The 17,700-nt window shown below is 43.1% G+C and overlaps 1 long non-coding RNA gene across 1 annotated transcript; it reads left to right on the top strand.

The window, feature by feature from the left end:
- The first annotated feature begins 10,898 nt into the window (after nt 1–10,898).
- Nucleotides 10,899–12,962, top strand: LOC143415205 (uncharacterized). Its single transcript, XR_013095841.1, has 3 exons — nt 10,899–10,967; nt 11,271–11,385; nt 12,700–12,962. It is a non-coding gene; the product is annotated as an uncharacterized LOC143415205 (long non-coding RNA).
- Nucleotides 12,963–17,700: the final 4,738 nt, after the last annotated feature.

The following is a 17,700-nucleotide window of genomic DNA, read 5'->3' as shown; positions in this document are numbered from 1 at the left end:
GTTGCAATCATTGTCTTTGTGGTACAATGACACAGGTAGAATGCAGGTGTTTTCATGTAACACGATGCCAGAAAGATGAGTAATGTGTTTTGAAGAGAAGATAAAACATCATGTTTGAACAAAGATAAGCAGCAGACACGTCTGTGTGTGAGTTATTCAGGTTCAGTAAGAAGGTAATATGTCTGCAGAATTTGTAATTCTTATGAAGATATTGCTTGTACAATAAATAAAATCCCTTTAACTTCTTCTGGAGAGTGTCTTTATATATTTAGTCATTTTGGGGCGATCCTTTATTTAGTACTAACTCTAGTCGGGGATATATATCAGAGTTTACTTTCAGATATGAGCATTGTGTTTCCTGTGGATGAATGAATGAATTATTTATTTATGTATTTTTTGAAAGACTGGCTCATGTAAAATCTCTGAAAGTATGACACAGCTCTCCTGTTACACTTTATGGACTCCTGAGCTTCACCATGAGGGCCTGTCTTTATTCACTGAAATCCACTTTTATAATGAATTCACAGTAATCACTGACACCTTCAGAGCATTACATTCATTAAAGACGTCTTCTACACCTACTCTTCCAGACGACCGACACATACTTCAACCACTGCAGGTTAACCAGCCACTCATCAGTAAAGCAAAAACTAAATGTAAATGTCCTCATGTGGAAAAGACTGAAACACAACTCCCATATATCACTAATGTAACAGATCCATTTAGGGAGAGTGAGAACACTAGGCTGGATGTGTTTTAATGCAGGAACATTCATCATGTCTTGAGTTCAACAAATCATTTACATTGAATATGTGAGCTGGATGGTTACACGATACAATGTGATTGTCAACAATAACTGCAATGAACGCTGGTTTGAGGGCGGAGTCAAGGAGGCCATTTACGTGAAAAGGGAAAGACCCTCTCTGAATCAAGGAGGGGGCCTAAGGGTACATCTGTCACCATCTTACAATGCTGTGATTGCAGCCGTTCTCCAACTCTCTGTGAATGGTACTCAAGACCATTGATCAGTGGTTGTTGATCAATGGTCATGAGAATTTGCATAATCATGATTAAGGAACTGACCTCCCAGCCCATTGTTCCTTCAGTCGGCTGGTTTCTCTGACTGAAAACGCTACGTCCAGAAGAACAGGATCAACTTTTGGAGATTTACTTCCCTGGATGATTGAGCACGCATCAAGACCTTTAATCAGGCCAACAAATATCTTGTACTCAATTTTAGCAGCAGCCATTGTGACACTGATGATAAAACTTGTGTAAAAGTGCGAAGCTGTAAAAAAGTAATTATAAAAAAGCATTTTTGTAGCTGAATGTTACTGGATAGCTGTTTCATCTGTAACACATCAAAATAACCTGCTAAGGTTTAATAGGCTATAAGGAACACACTCACTTCCTGAGCCCTGGGCAATAAGAGACGTTTTGTGTTTTATAATTTATTGATATGTTTGATCCTTTCTGACCTGCGTTAATGAAGCAGTCATTAGAGCACCATGTCCGCTATAATAGTTCTGTAGTTTGATGCTTGAGTCGTTGCAGACTTGTTGAAACTCCCTCACCCGTCAAAGCAGCGTCTTTGTTATTGGAGTCCAGCAGATGGCAGTGTTTCACTGTCTGACGGCTGTCTGAAGCTTCAGCTGGATTATCCGTTTGCTATGTTTGCCATGTTACAGTGGGGAGGAAAAACTCCTTTTTGACAGGAATATCTAGACATGAGTGATTACTGCAGTGGGGCACTATCTGTGCTATCTATAAGAAATGTTAGCAACAATAAAACTCTGAGGATCAGGGCTCCATTTCACTCCAGTGTTCAGTGGCATTTTAAAAGAGTGAATACCGACGCTGAATGTCTTTGTAAAGCAAAAGCACTTTGTTAGCCTTTACAGAGCAAAGCTATGGATCAATGTGCAGTGAAGAAAAATCCAGGTGGCCAGTCTGTCCTTTCCTAACCAATCACAGAGCTCCTTACATTGTTGCGCTGGAGAATAACTAAATATAATATAAAGATGATATTGAAAATAATCTTTTGTAGAGTCACTACTTAGTGGGCAGAGGACAGTTATCACTTTGCTGGATGCTTTAAAGTTGCATGTTCTGTATTTGCAGATTAACAGGATATTAACAGATTAACAGCTTTCATTAGACTTCATATGATAATCAACAGTGAAGTGTTTCTCTTTCAGTGTTTATTCTTGCTCATTGAATGATCTCTGTTCAGATAATATGCTGCACTCATCTCATGTTTCTTTAAATACGGCATCACTTGTCCAGCTGTCAAACTCTGAAAGAGTTACAGTTTCACCACTGAGCACTTTGAATGGTTATTCTTTTATTTAAAAGCACTTATTCTAGCTGCATCATCAATACGACAAAAACTGTGACTTTAGCAAAAGTTTATCTAAAAATATTTAGGGGGAAATGTTCCTACACCCCTCATGTAAACGTTACACCTCCAAAAGGGAGAAATAATCAGAATAAGGCGTAATCATTGTCTTGATAATAATGACCATGAAAATGAAACTAGGCCTACCTTTAGTTCAGCACACTCAGTGTTGCATAAAGACATGCGAACATGCCATCATCCATTCTGGAGCCTGCTTTTAAAAAGAGCGAGCTGTTTATTCTGGCTGAGTAGCAAACAGAACCAACCATGAAAACCTAAACTGGGAAAACACTCGGAAACCTTGAACACTGGGAATATGGAGACACAGGGGGTAGGTGAACAGACACTCTGACAAAGGACAAAGGAAAACAGATACAGTATATACACTGAGGGGTGATCCGGGAGTGGACAAACATGGGAACACAGACTAGGATTATCAAAATAAGACAAGAAGTAGCACGAACACAGAGACTGAGATAAGGACACATGAGCTTGACACTAGGATGGAAATAAACAAACATGGGAACACACGACGGACTGAGGAGACAAGGACAACACACAAAGAGAGGGACACTGGAAACAGGTAAAGGAGACAAAAACCCAGAGACAGCACTAAGACACAAAGAGAGGGAGACACAAGACGGGCTGGGGACACTAAGGGGACGCCGAGGACAGAACACAGAGACGAACTCTATGACAGACATTACGTGACAACAAGACTGACATCCACAGGAGACACAGAAAAAACAATAATCAGAAAATTCACGAATGCAGGAAAAGTAAACTAGGAAACTTCAGTCAGTATAAGAACACAACAATAATGATGAAGCAACATTCAAAAGTCCACCAACACAAAACACTGGGACAAAGACCCAGAACCATGACACACAGACACTGACAGTGTTCTTGTTAATGCTCTGCCTCCTCTGGATCTTTAGTTAGCTAAAGTGGACTGCAGTCTTTCATTTATTGATATCATTAATAGTTTACCCATATTAGACTCTTTAGTCCACCTGAATCAAACATAACAACATGTTACAAGCTGTTTTGCTGCTTCCAGTGTCTCAGATCTCATGCAAACAAGTGGCTGGCTCAGTGAATGTTAATTTAGCACATGTTATATAGAATAGAATAGAATAGAATTCAACTTTATTGTCATTGCACATGCACAGGTACAGGGCAACGAAATGCAGTTTGCATCCATCCAGAAGTGCTTTAGTGATATAGATATATTACAATATATATTAGCAATAGTATAGATATGTAAGTATATTACAGAAATGGGTCTATTATGGTATGTTATAATGTACACGGTATGAAGTATGTTGTGAATATGCTATAACTATAAGTATGTACAGGCTGTAGTGAGTACAAGCTATGTACAGGCTATGAACAGGATATAAATATGAAAAACTATACAGAATATGAAATAAATAACTTTACAGAATCTGGGATATACAGCTATACAGAAATGTGAACTATGCAAGTTGTAAACAGTTGTAGGGTTAAAGATTATCGAATGTACAGAATGATTATTTACACAGAGCTATACAGTAGTGCAGTTAAGATAAGTGAGGGTGTAGATAGTTTCTACAGAGGCTATATAAAGTGCTAGTGGTTGTGAGTGGTGGTTCAGTCCATGTTATTATTGTGTGTTTGAGGGTACAGTTGTCCATTGTGGGTGTGTGTATGTTCAGTCCATGAGTTAACGTGGGTCAGATGTCAGGAGGCAGAGTTCAGGAGTCTGACAGCTGTGGGGAAGAAGCTGTTCCGGTACCTGGTGGTCTTAGTCCGGAGGCTCCTGTAGCGCCTCCCAGAGGGCAGGAGGGTGAAGAGTCCATGTGATGGGTGACTGGGGTCTTTGATGATTTTCCCAGCCCTTTTCAGACACCGCTTCATGTAGATGTCTTTTATGGCAGGAAGTGGTGCTCCGGCGATGCGCTGGGCAGTTTTCACGACCCTCTGCAACGCCTTCCGGTCCGAGGCAGAGCAGTTCCCGTACCAGACTGTTATACAGTTGGTCAGGATGCTCTCGATGGTGCAGCGATAGAAGTTCACCAGGATGTCTGAGGACAGGTGGTTCTTCCTCAGAGTCCTCAAGAAGAAGAGGCGCTGATGAGCCTTCTTGACCAGCTTGGAGCAGTTGGTCGTCCAGGTGAGATCCTCGGAGATGTGGACTCCCAGGAACTTGAAGCTGCTCACACGCTCCACAGCCGTCCCCTTAATGTGGATGGGTGGATGTGGGTCAGCATTCCTCCTGTAGTCCACGATGAGCTCCTTGGTCTTCTCGGTGTTAAGCAGCAGGTTGTTTGTGTCGCACCACTCAGCCAGACGATCCACTTCCTCCCTGTAGGCGGCCTCATCGTTGTCACTGATGAGGCCAATCACCGTGGTGTCATCTGCAAACTTAATGATGGTGTTGGAACCATCAGCAGGTCTGCAGTCGTGGGTGAAGAGGGAGTAGAGGAAAGGGCTCATCACACAGCCTTGTGGTACACCGGTGTTCATTGTGATGGTAGATGAGCAGTGGTTATCCAGCCGGACGTGTTGGGGGCGGTTGGTCAGGAAGTCCAGTAACCATTTGCAGATGAGGGAACTGATGCCCAGGTCTGTCAGTTTCCTGATGAGTTGTGAGGGGTGGATTGTATTGAATGCTGAACTGAAGTCTATAAACAGCATTCTGGCGTAGGTGTTGTTGTTGTCCAGGTGTGAGAGGACAGAGTGCAGTGCGATGGAGACTGCATCCTCTGTGCTCCTGTTCTGGCGGTATGCGAATTGGTGGGGGTCCAGGGTGGGGGGGAGACAGGATTTGAAGTGTGCTAGGACCAGCTGCTCTAAGCACTTAGTGATGATGGGGGTGAGTGCTACTGGGCGGTAGTCATTGAGGCAAGATGGGTTGGAGTTTTTGGGTATCGGGACGATGGAGGCGGATTTGAAGCAGGCCGGTACCACAGCGTGGGCCAAGGACAGATTGAATATGTCTGTGAGCACTCCTGCAAGCTCCCCAGAACACGCTCTGAGAACACGCCCGGGGATGCCATCGGGACCTGCAGCCTTGTGGACATTGATCCTGCTCAGCACCGCTCCTACATCGGTGGGGGAGAGAGTCAGAGGTTGGTGGTCTGGCGTCATGTCTGCTTTGGTTGTGGTTGTGGGGTTCCCTCGCTCAAAACGAGCATAAAAGTTGTTGAGCTCGTTGAGGAAGGAGACATCAGAGGATGCGGGGGAGGGTTTGGTGGTCCTGTAGTCTGTAATGGTCTGGAGTCCTTGCCACATGCGTCGGGGGTTGGAGTTGGAGAAGTGTTCTTCTACCTTCTTTTTATAATGGTGTTTGGCTTTTTTGATGCCCTTCTTTAGATTAGCCCTGGCTGTGCTGTAGGCGTGTGCATCTCCTGACCTAAAGGCGGTGTTGCGGGCCTTCAGGAGGAGACGAACATCCCGGTTCATCCAAGGCTTCTGGTTGGGGTACATGGTGATCCGTTTCTGGGTGGTGACCAGAAACGGCTCCAGCCAGGTTGGAATACACATGGTCTAAAGTCTTGTCTCCTCTGGTGTGGCAGGAGACATGTTGGTGGAATCTGGGGAGGACTGTCTTTAAGTTGGTGTGGTTGAAGTCGCCAGCAACAATAAAAGCAGCCTCAGGGTGTTTATTCTGGTGTTTGTTAATGGCTGCAGAAAGTTCTTTCATGGTCCGATATATCTCTGTTCAGATATTATGTTGTACTCATTTTTTTCCTTTATTCAAATAAGAGCAGTTATTGTTCATTTAATCAAACGCTGCTCAATCATCCATGTAACGAAAACTTTGATTCTCTTCATCTGGATGTAACGTTTTCAGAATCAACTTTTTTGGGAGCTGCAAAGCAGTTTCAGCTCAGAGCACCGTTCATGTTAACTTTTGCACCACTTATTGAAGCTGCATCATCATTTCCATCGAAGCTGTGTGTTGACACAGCTTCTTCTGTCATTGCATCCTCTTGTTTTTTTCTTGCTCTTGGCCTTTGTCTTTGAGCCAGAGAGATGGAGGTCCATGGCGTCATGTAAAACTACTTTGAAATTCTGACCATTTGATAATAAATTGTGAAAATGTATAATTTGAACATATTTGTTTTCACTCAGCACTACAAGCTGTATGTTCTTGCTTTTGAGCCCCGCACTCCCTCCTTTTTCCAATTCGTTTACTTCTCATTAGCACTCAGGGATCTGCACAGCTTAGGAGTCGCTGGCTGTCCCCTCTGTGACCTTCCCCAAACTGCAGCTTAAATTCATGCTCAAGCCATCTGCCATTATCTACTAAAAATGCTATCAAACCTAAAAAGAGGTTATTCAACATTGACAAATAGTAGTTGACTAATATCAGGAGCCAAAAGGAAACAAAAAAAACAACAACAACCCCAAACTAAACTAATATTTCAGATGCCGGAAAAAAATGATTACAGTTGTTCAAATTTGCTGTCACCGAGTTAGGTGTGATACATGTACATCAATCTTACATGTAAAAAGTAGAAAACTGAAAGTAAATCTGAAATATAAAAATAAACTGATTCTTATGTAAAACCTTTCTACTCTCTACAACTTGCCTCATTCACCCAATCACTTCTTTTTTTTCTCTGTAAGTGCTTTCTATCTAACATTAATACGCATTCATCCTCCCGATGGATGCATCGGAGAGCAACTTGGGGTTTGCATCTTGCCCAAGGATATTTGGCATGCAGGCTGGAGCAGAGGGGGATTGAACCAGTAACTTTCTGATTAGTAGGTTTCCTACCTGAGCTACAGACACCCCAATTTATGGTGCTTTGGAAACAACACGTTCTCATCCCAACAGGTAACGATGCTATGTGACAAATCATCAGTATGCGTTTGGAGGCATGAGAGCCGTTTGGAATGAATCTATACATGTAAATGTGCTTTTTGTTCTAATCATGAATCGCTTTGAAAAACACTACCTGATAGGGTTAAGGTTAAAGTTATGGATAGAGTTAATGTTAGGAGCCTCTGCTCCAAGTGTGTGTTACTGCTGCGAGCAGCGTTCGGTTGTTTTCAAATGGGAATCTGGAGCATCTCATAAGGATGCGGAAAGATACCTTTCACGTTACTATGAGATGCCTCAGGCCATGACAAACTTTTGGTATGTTACGTGTTGGGAATAAGAACTGAGGGCAGCTGTATTTGGGCCTTTATTGGCTACAGAGATTCATTAGAGGTAAGGGTAAGGAAATGTGGCTTCCAGTAATTGTCCTGAACATACACCTGAGAAAACTTCAAAATCAGAAAAAAAAGCATCAAAGTAATCTTAAAATGTGTAATGTGCTTGTTACTCTGCTACAACTGGGATCATGTACCGCATAAAAAGACTAGATAGTCTATGTGATGTGGATGCTAGAGCGAAAGCCATGGTTGATATTTGACCTTGTAGTATTTTATAGTTTCCTTCCTGGAGCCAAATAGAGAAACAAATGAAGGCCCCAATTGCAAGAAGATGCTAGCATAAAACAAGCAATATAAAGACAACATATTCTGATCAAATAGCGCTGCAGTCATTGTCTTCATACTGGTAGTGATGATGCATTTCTGATAAATGCCTGTAAAAGAAAGACTAACCATATATGGTGCTCAGTGGTGAAACTGCTTTGTAAGTTCCTTACAAACCATTTTATACTGATTAAAAAACCAGAAATGAGAACGCTATATCTGAGCAGAGATAAGCAACAGACAGCTGTGAAAGTAAGATATTCAAATTCACTGAGCCAAAGACGCAGCTACAGAACTCATGACTCAAGAGTTTGCAAAATATATCCTTTCAAGAAACAAAGTTAAAAATGAGCTTATTGTTCATTATGATAGCGAGCGATATTCCACAGGGCATTGACAGATCCAAACCACTTCACACTTCACACACTTTAGAATTAATCCTGAACAGCTCACCACAACATTGTTTTCTCCACGGGATCTGCACACAGGAAAATAAATAATGATGGGACATACTGAACATTTGTGGAGAAATCCAGTACGTTTTTTATGAAGCACGTATCAAGGCTTGCTTATTTAAGAGTGAGTAATGTCTCTGATAAGAAAATTATTAGAGTCTTGCTGTTTCAGAAAGTGGTTTGAGTGCTGGTGTGATTAATGACCATATACAGTGGTCCCTGGTTTATCGCAGGAGTCACTGATAGATGAAATCCATGAAGTAGCCAACTTTATTTTTTACAATTATTATAGATGTTTTAAGGCTGTAAAACCCCTCACTACACACTTTATACACTTTTCCCAGGCAGGCATGAACATTTTCACACTTTTCTCTCTTGTTTGAACACTCTCAAAGTCTTGTAGAAAAATAAGTCCAGTGTTATAGAAGGAAACCAAAGGCACCCGCCGGTGACGATGTTTTGTCGACATTGTTGTGTTTGTTGGGGAGAAAACTTACAAACATACAGTACAGCACGTCAGAGTCACACTGCTAGCGATCGAAGCTTTATGTAAATTTGACCAGCTGAACGCATTCTGTACTGTACAGGAGACACAACACGAGATTGATTGACAATGGTCTAATTGTCTACAGCCAGTCAGGACGCAGAATACAATGCACTTAAAAAAATAAATAAAAAATGCAACAAAAAAGAAAAAATCAGCGAAACAGTGAGGGACCACTGTATGTGCTATTGGATCCCTGCAAAATTCTTCTGCTCATGTTGGAGATTCACCTTTTTCACCTCTTTTTGTGTGTTGTGCCAAACAACTGGGGTACAACAACACCTAATCTATATAATCTAAGCAGAGGTGCATCTATCCAAATCTTTACAGGCTTTCTGTGGGATACCCTTAAACCCCTGCCTACTTAGTACCACGTGAAAGGGTTTTTCTCCAGAGATGGAGAGGTTATTACCAAAAAGAGAAACCGGCTGAGCCAAGGCACAGCGGAAAAAATATTATTTTTAATTAAACTTTATTTTTATAGAACCAAATCACAAATGTGCTTTATATTGTACGATAAAACCCTACAGTAATACAAGGACAACAGAAGACCCAACAATTATATGAACCCCTATGAGCAAGTAGGGTGACACACAAGCAGGTAGGGATGGCATTCTCAATATCACTTATCAATATGATTCTCTTATTGATTCTTATTGGGTTGTAACTGGCTCCACGTTGAGATCTACAACCATCTCTAAGCAGCATATTAAAGGCATTACATTCATGCAGATGAATTGCATGCTGTGGGTCAAATGTTTGTGCATGTTGGAGGCATCGCCCGTTCTTATAGAGTTCAATACTGGGGAAACATGAACCTAGTCAAAAAAGTAATGCATTACACAGAACAGTGTTCTTAAAAGTATTGCAATGCATTATTTACTCATTACATCTGTCATTTTTTACAGTGTGGTATGTTGGAGCAGCAGTTTATCGGCAGCTGAGAGGAAGAGGTTGGATAAACTCATCAGGAAGGCCAGCTCTGTTCTGGGATGCACCCTGGACCCAGTGCAGGTGGTGGGAGACAGAAGGACTCTGGCCAAAATAACATCTCTGATGGACAGAGTCTCCCACCCCATGCATGTAGATGTTGCTGAACTGCAGAGCTCCTTCAGTGAGAGACTGCTGCATCCTAGATGCATGAAGGAGCGTTTCCGCAGGTCCTTCCTCCCTGCAGCTGTCAGACTGTACAATCAGAACTGCTCCCAACAAACATAGATGTTTACATCAATGCTGTAACTGCAATAAGTTAGTTAATTAACCAATTTGCACTACAACCTGGTTTGCCTCTTACCTGTAATTATTTTTATTTAATTTAATAACTGTACAGTACTCTCTGTTTATAGTAACCATTGTCCTTAATGTAAATATGTAAGAAAAATTGTGTATGTTTCTGTTCTGTGTCCTGTGTCCTGTGTCCTGTTTGTTTGTATATTTGTCTTTTTGGCTGCTGTTACAACCAAATTTCCCCTTGTGGGACAATTAAAGGATTATTCTATTTTATTCTACTTTTGTGTTACTCTGTAAAATAGCTGAAACACATTGTCACATTATAACCAGTAACAGTATAAACCTTAGGAAACAGTCCCACACACCAACACAAATCTCGGTCCTAATGAGGACACACATATGAACTTTCTCTTAGTATTTAGGTATGAACACAATGTAACAATGAAAGCCAGCCTTTAAAGCGATCGCCACAGTGATTCTACTTTGGAAACATGAACAGGTAGAAATGGAGGCGTCAAGCCTGATCGTTCAACCTGATTGTTTGGCCTGCAAATATGCAAGAAAACTTTTTTTTTCGTAAAACAGTAGAAAAGCCAGCTATGAGTGACAAACTACATTTGCGTGATGCTGTGGTCATGTTGCATTAAGTTTCTGAAACACAAACAGAGAAGTGGTACATTTTCTTAGAACTGGTGCACTGGTGATGTAGGTGATAATTTAAATGATTACATAAGGCGGTGCTGCTGAAATGTATAAAAATGAAAGTGACAAGAACCAAGTGTTCTTTGTTCCAGTTTGACTGACTTGAACGTAACAGCGTGTCTCAGCTACACTCTGCTCATCTCGAGTCTTCGCTCCTCATTTGGTAAGAATGTTTTGTTTGTGCAATAAAAATATTTAATTCTCAACAGGCTCATGTTCTACACCTCCAAGGAAGTATAACAACCCTCGCTCCTGCCACACTTTACCTACTTTTACAATCCAGACACGGGCTTAAAAACATGCTGACATTATCTGGGTTCTGTGAGCACACAAATCCTGCATAAGCTACATGCATGTACAGTTTGAGACCAGTCTTTATGTTAGATAATCTTTCATTTTCATTCACACTGACTATCAGATGTTGCCTATTCAGTCATGTATTTGATTTATTGTAATCTTTCGCCAGCTTCAGAGCCTTTCACCTGCTGCTCCACACGACCCACTTGTGCCTGAACCGCTGCAGGTTAACCAACCAACCAACCAACAACCACTCATTCACTCATCAGTGAAGCAAAAATAAGGTAATCTCATGCTGGATGCCTTTTAGTGCAGCAAAGGTCGTGAGGTTCTTGAGTTGAGTTTTATTCGTTTTCAGATGTGCAGTGCAGATTTGTTATTACAGACCAAGCCACAATACACGAGGAGATGTGAGGAAAGCTTCCAGCGTTTACATTTATGATGATTTCATGTCCGAGTCGACGTTTAAGTTCTTGCAAATTGTTTCATTGTGTGATGTAAAGATTTCTGGCTGGCGATCAGTTTGTGAAAAGACAAAATCAAAATTCTAATGTGTCTCACTATAAGACATTTAGATTCAACAGCAATTTAAGACTCGGCCCCTTAGTTCCAGTAAAAGATACTCTTAATGCTTCTACACACCAAAACACTTATGATACGTTCATGCTCCATAGTCTGTGGGAACAGTTTGGGGATGGCCCCTTCCTGTTCCAACGTCACTGCACACCAGTGCACAAAACAAGATCCATAAAGACCTGGATGAGCGAGTTTGGCCTGCACAGAGTCCTGATCTCAACCTGAAAGAACTGCTCATAAATAGAGCAGAGACTGCAAGTTAATGTGTGAGATCAGTGGCTGACCTCATAAATTCCCCATACACTCCTAAACGCTGTGGAAAGCATTTACAGGGAGGTCGACATCATATGGATTAAAAATAGGATGTAATTCAAGTTTATATGTGTGTGTGAAAGCAGAGGAACAGAATCTTTTGGCAACATAGTGTATGTAACAGTAGAATATGAATGAAGGGGAAGGAGTGTATGAGAAGTCCCTGAGCACCCAAAGACAAAAGCAAAGTAACTAAGCAATCATTCAGCAGCTGATCCGACGCTTCTTGCTGGGCTTGAAGCCAGAATAGGAGCAGGCTCAACAGGAGAGGGCTGGGTGATAGTTGAAGCCTCTGCTTCCTGTTAGATTTGTATTGTTGGATTGTCATTTATGCTTAGAAATATATATTTATATATGCTTAGAAGTATATATTCATTTGTAGATTGAAAGAATGTCTCATCCTAGGAGGTCTGTAACAACTCTGTGTAGCATGAAGAGGGGGGTGCGTTCACTCCTCTTCAGAGAGACACTTGGCTCCAGGCAGGTCTCCCTCATGCATGAGTAACACAAAGAACTTTGCCTACTTGTGTCTTGATTTTTGCTGTGTAGTAAACTGTGGTTTATGCTACAAACCTATCACTTCCCATTGTACTTTAGGAACCACAAGTTAGCATGTAGACTCAAATTTATTACATATTTGTTGCAATAATTTGTGCTTTTTCTGGATAAAATTCTCAATCAGAATATTGTTTCTGTTTTTTCTTCACCAGGTAATAATGAGGATCCTGTTTATCTGTTTGCTGCTCATTGCCACTGAGAGTTCAACGCTTGAAGAAGACGGCTATGGCCAGTTTAGAAGACAGCACATAAACGCCAAGATGACTGCAATGGATTGTGATACGGTTATAAGAAGGAAACAGATCTACAATGTTGACAACAGCTGTAAAGATACCAACACGTTCATCCTTGATAATCCAAGTGAGATCAAAAACATTTGTGTTGAGGGAATATTTGATGAAACACTTCAAATGACAAAAAGTCACAAGAAGTTCAAAGTTGTTAAGTGTGAACTAAGGAAGGAGGGAGCCAGAAAACCCAGATGCCAGTATACTGGTAATCTCCTCACTAACAGATATGTTGCAGTTGATTGTGAAAATAATTTACCTGTACACTTTGCAAGAGACATTCTGGTCTTAGACGGCTAACAACTAGTGTTAAGTATGTTCAGGAAAGCCCCTAATATTATTTTTTCTTTTCTCTTTGGTGGAAGCAAAACTTAGCTGTGAAGACTGTTAACCTGTAGCTAAACACACAATGAATTTGAATCTCTCTAAAACTGCAAAGTAATCACAGAACATCGAACGATTCCTGAAGCTCGTGTTGCTTTGAGTTTGTGGTCCAAAGCATTAACATGTCGTAACAGTAACATGCTGCCACTTGTTCAGTGATTCTGTCATCAGCCATGGCTGGCTTGTGACGCAGTGCCAAAGGTGACTGTTTCTGTGATACTTTTACAGTCTGGACGATGTCAATGACTAGTCTCATGATCACACACACATTTCACTGAACACACAGGAGCTGTTTCTGTCATGAATCGCTGTGCGGCAGGCAGGAGTTGGACCCAAAGTGCAGGACTCACAGACTCAGGGAGGTGAACTCAAAACTCAGCTTTATTTGCTGGCAGGGAAAAAACATACAAACTAATCTAAACTGGGAACTTGGAAAACTCAGAGAGACACACAGGGAGATCCACACAGCATGAGGGACGACGCGACACTGACTCAGAGAAACACAGGGTTTAAATACACTGGGAAGTAACGAGGGGAATGAGACACAGAAGGAGGGCACAGCTGGGAGAAATCAGGACTGACGAGACAAGCAAAGCAGGACGCATTCACATGAGACACGGACCATCAAAGTAAAACAGGAAGTATCACACAGAGACGCGAACTTGACACAGTGGAGACAGCAACTAAGAAATACAGAGACATAAACCATAAGGCAGAGGTCTAAGAACCAAAATACACAGGGAAATACTCAGCTGGGAACACAAGAGACTAGACTAGAGAGAGTAACAAAAAACCAACCATGAGAACATAATGCACAATGCAGAGTGACAGAAAACAAGAAACTCAAACATGCAAAGACACACAATTACACAGAACAGAGGGGACACAGAGAGACATGAAGGGCAAGGGATCAAAACTAGAAGCCATAGAATAAATCACACACACAAGTACAATAATACAAAAATCACAAAGAACTAAAAACGCTGGGTCAGGAGACCCAGGACCGGCTCCAGACAGCCCAAACACAGAAAAACAAAACCAAACAGAAAACAACCCAGGGCGGGCGGCGGGGGCCCAGGACGGAGGGCTCGGAACAGAAAACAAAAGAAGAGCACAGCAAACACCGGAGCCCAAGAAAACAACCCAAACACAGCAGTTCAGGGGGCCGACCATGCGGAAGGCAACGGCGGAGACGTGGAACCAGTTCAGGAGGCCGGCCGTGCGCAAGGCAACGGCGGCGACGCGGAAACAGTTCAGGAGGCCGGCCGTGCGCAAGGCAACGGCGGCGACGCGGAAACAGTTCAGGGGGCCGACCGCGCGGAAGGCAGCGGCGGCCCTCCAGTCTCAGGCGTGCTGGCCATGGCCTGGTGGGCACAGGACCAGACGAGGCAGGACCAGGCGAAGCACAGGCTGAGGCCGGACCAGACGAGGACGAAGACTCGGAGGCCGGACCAGACGAGGACGAAGACTCGGAGGCTGGACCAGGGGGAGCACAGGCTGAAGCCGAAGCTGGACCAGAAGCAGAGGCAGATGCAGCCGGACCAGGCGACGACGAGGCGGTCGCAGGTGGCGGCTGGACGGGCCCCTCGGACCCTCCAGCGGAGACAGGAGGCTGAACGGGCCCCTCGGACCCTCCAGCGGAGACGAGGAGGCTGAACGGGCCCCTCGGACCCTCCAGCGGAGACGAGGAGGTGCTGGCCGGGCTCACTGGAACCCCCAGCGGACGAGGTAGATGGCGGCGTGGGAGCCGCGGAGTCCTGGATGAGCTCATCCGAGCTTCCAGCAGGAGCTGATGTAGAGCCAGAGAGGTTTGGGACCCCTGGCTGAATGTTAAGCCGAACAGAAGACCGTATTGCTATCGGGGACTGGGCCAATGGTTCAGGTGTGAGCTGAGCTACTGGAGATGCGGATGAGAGTGGGAGCTGAGCTACTGATGGTGGTGAAGTAGATAACTGCACGGGAGACTGAACTGAGGGAGTCTGCACTGGCACAGGGGACTGAACTGATGTCTGTTGTAACGGAGGTGGTGAGAGTGGAGTAGGCAGTGGAGTTGATGACTTCACAGGAGAATGAACCAGAGGTGAGTGCACAGGAGACTGAGCTAGAGGTGGTAGTGATAGTTGAGGGGAAAGTGGAGCTGGTGATTGAGTGGATGACTGTGCTAAGGGATGCTGCACTGGGGACACTGGAGACTGCACTAGAGACTGCAGTGACGGTTGTAGTGGAGGTGTAACGGGTGGAGGAGTGGCTGAAGTGGCTGCGGGTCGGGCAGCTAGTGGCTCAGCTACAGAGTGTATTAACGGCAGGGCTATGAATGTCTGACTGAGTAGCAGCCTGAATGGCTGGGTGTAGTGATGGTGGTGGTGGAGGCGGCGACTGGGCTTTAGGCCGGGCGGCTAACTGAGCTGAGGGCTGGGGAACACACAGTTCATTTTTAACCGAACCCTCAGGACCCTTCATTTCAGTTTGTAGCTCACAACCATCTGAGTCTAAAACAGTCTTTGGATCCTTGGAGTTATTGAGCACAGAGACACCAATCTTCCTAGTTTCATGGATAGGCTCGAAAGGAACAGGAGTGACACAGTTTGTGTAAGAGCCAATTAAAGGTTAATTTTATTGGTACTGGTAAAATGATTAGAGGAGAAATATATATGTTTGATGTTAAGAATATAATTCTAGTTGATTTTAAAATACTGTTTGTTAAATGTATAGAATAGAGAAGTGCAACATTCTAAAGCGCTTTTTAGTATTTTGAGCTTCCGGCGCACTGTAGTTACGTAGTTGAGGAGTTGGATAAGCTGGAAGCGACACAGTTTTTTGACCGAGTCTTGCCATGTAAACTAAAAGTGTCAATAAACATATTGTTTGCAAGAAGGATACTTGGACTTGCTCGCGTTTCAATGCATGTTGCCGGACTGACTCCTAACGGCGGTACAGAAGAGTGAAATAGGGACGGAGTGCCGCCGCTACATAAGTCAAAAAACTGAGCTTCACCGACATGTGGAGGATCGGCTGCACGGCGCTCGGACGGAAGGGAGCAACCTAACGGAAAGTAAGAGGCACTGCTTAAGGATGCTGGCACCGAACCGGATAATTCTTTGGATTATTCTGTAGAAGAAGGTAACAAACTCTCTTAGTACTTCGTGCAGTAAGAAGAAAAAGACGTTTTTTGGAGGCTTGTTAAGTCTAGTGGAAAACGAAAGTGAAACTTAACTGCGTGTTATCGTCAAACCCGATCTCTTTTTTCTTTCTTTGTCTGTGGGACTGCATGTTGTAAAACAAGATTTGATGCGGTCTATGCGGAGTTTTTGGCATGTTATGAAGATGGTTTACACTATGTCTATTAAAGATTCTAAGCAGAAGACAAATAGTGCATGCTAATTGAGCCAATAAACCCCGGCAACTTATAAGATGGCGGAGGAAAGAGAGGTGGGAAGAACATGCAAGTTAACAGAGAAAGCTTTGGAAGAAAAATTACACAGATGGATTGCCTTAAGAAGACGAACATTAGGAACAATCACAGGCAAAATAAAGGAGATAAAGATAATGATGAGTGATGCTCAGAACCTTCAAAATGTGAAAGAAATAATGGAAAGTGACTTTGCATTGGCTCTGAATGAGTTTCACAGTCACAATAACCAGGTTATGAGCCTTTTGTCTGAAGAAGAAAAAATATTTGACCAGGACAATTGGTTTGAGCCCAAAATGGCATCTATAAGAGAGTTTATGCAAACAACAAAGAAATGGATCGCAGAGGATCATAAGCATATGATTCCAAATGAAGCTGAGCAGCAGGAGCACATTACAGATGACTTGGAAGAAGCTGTTAACCCAGATGACAGCGCATCACAGGTTGGAGCTAGAAAGGATGCAGTTCATAGCTCGCGTGGGTCTCAAGTCAGCCGAGCATCTACAACATCTAGAGTTTCCTCCACTCGTGCTAAACAGGAGGCAGAACACGCAGCCTTGCTGGAACGAGCCGCAGCATTGAAGAAAAGGCAAGAACTTGAGTTGGAGTTGGCCAGGATTAGGCAACATCTTGAGCTGGAAACAGCAAGAGTCAAAGCGGAAAATGAAGAGTTAGAGTTGGAGACTGCACTAGCGGAAAGTCAAGCAAAATTAAAGGTGCTCAAAGAATATGAAAGATCTGAAGATGGTCTGAGCAGTTATGTGTCAATACAAAGATCGCAAGGTCGAGAAGTTAAAAAGGAAAGAGTTGGCATAATGCTCCCACAACAAGCTGATGTGAGTAGTCACGCTAATTCACAAGTGCAAAACTCACAGGTACCACAACTGTCTCATCCAGTCTCCACTCATGGGCTTAATGCTCACGTTGACAGAAGTGATGATCTATTGTCAGTCATGCAGAAACAGAATGTAATCACTGAGTTACTTGTGAAACAGCAGCAGTTGGCTCAGTTGCCATCAAAGGACATTCCGGTTTTTAAAGGTGATGCACTACAGTATAAGGCCTTCATAAGA

The sequence above is a fragment of the Maylandia zebra genome, linkage group LG23, assembly GCF_041146795.1.
Source record: "Maylandia zebra isolate NMK-2024a linkage group LG23, Mzebra_GT3a, whole genome shotgun sequence".
In the NCBI taxonomy this organism is placed as follows: domain Eukaryota; kingdom Metazoa; phylum Chordata; class Actinopteri; order Cichliformes; family Cichlidae; genus Maylandia; species Maylandia zebra.
The sequence above is the reverse complement of the archived record's forward strand: the minus strand, read 5'-3'. Positions and strand labels throughout refer to the sequence as shown.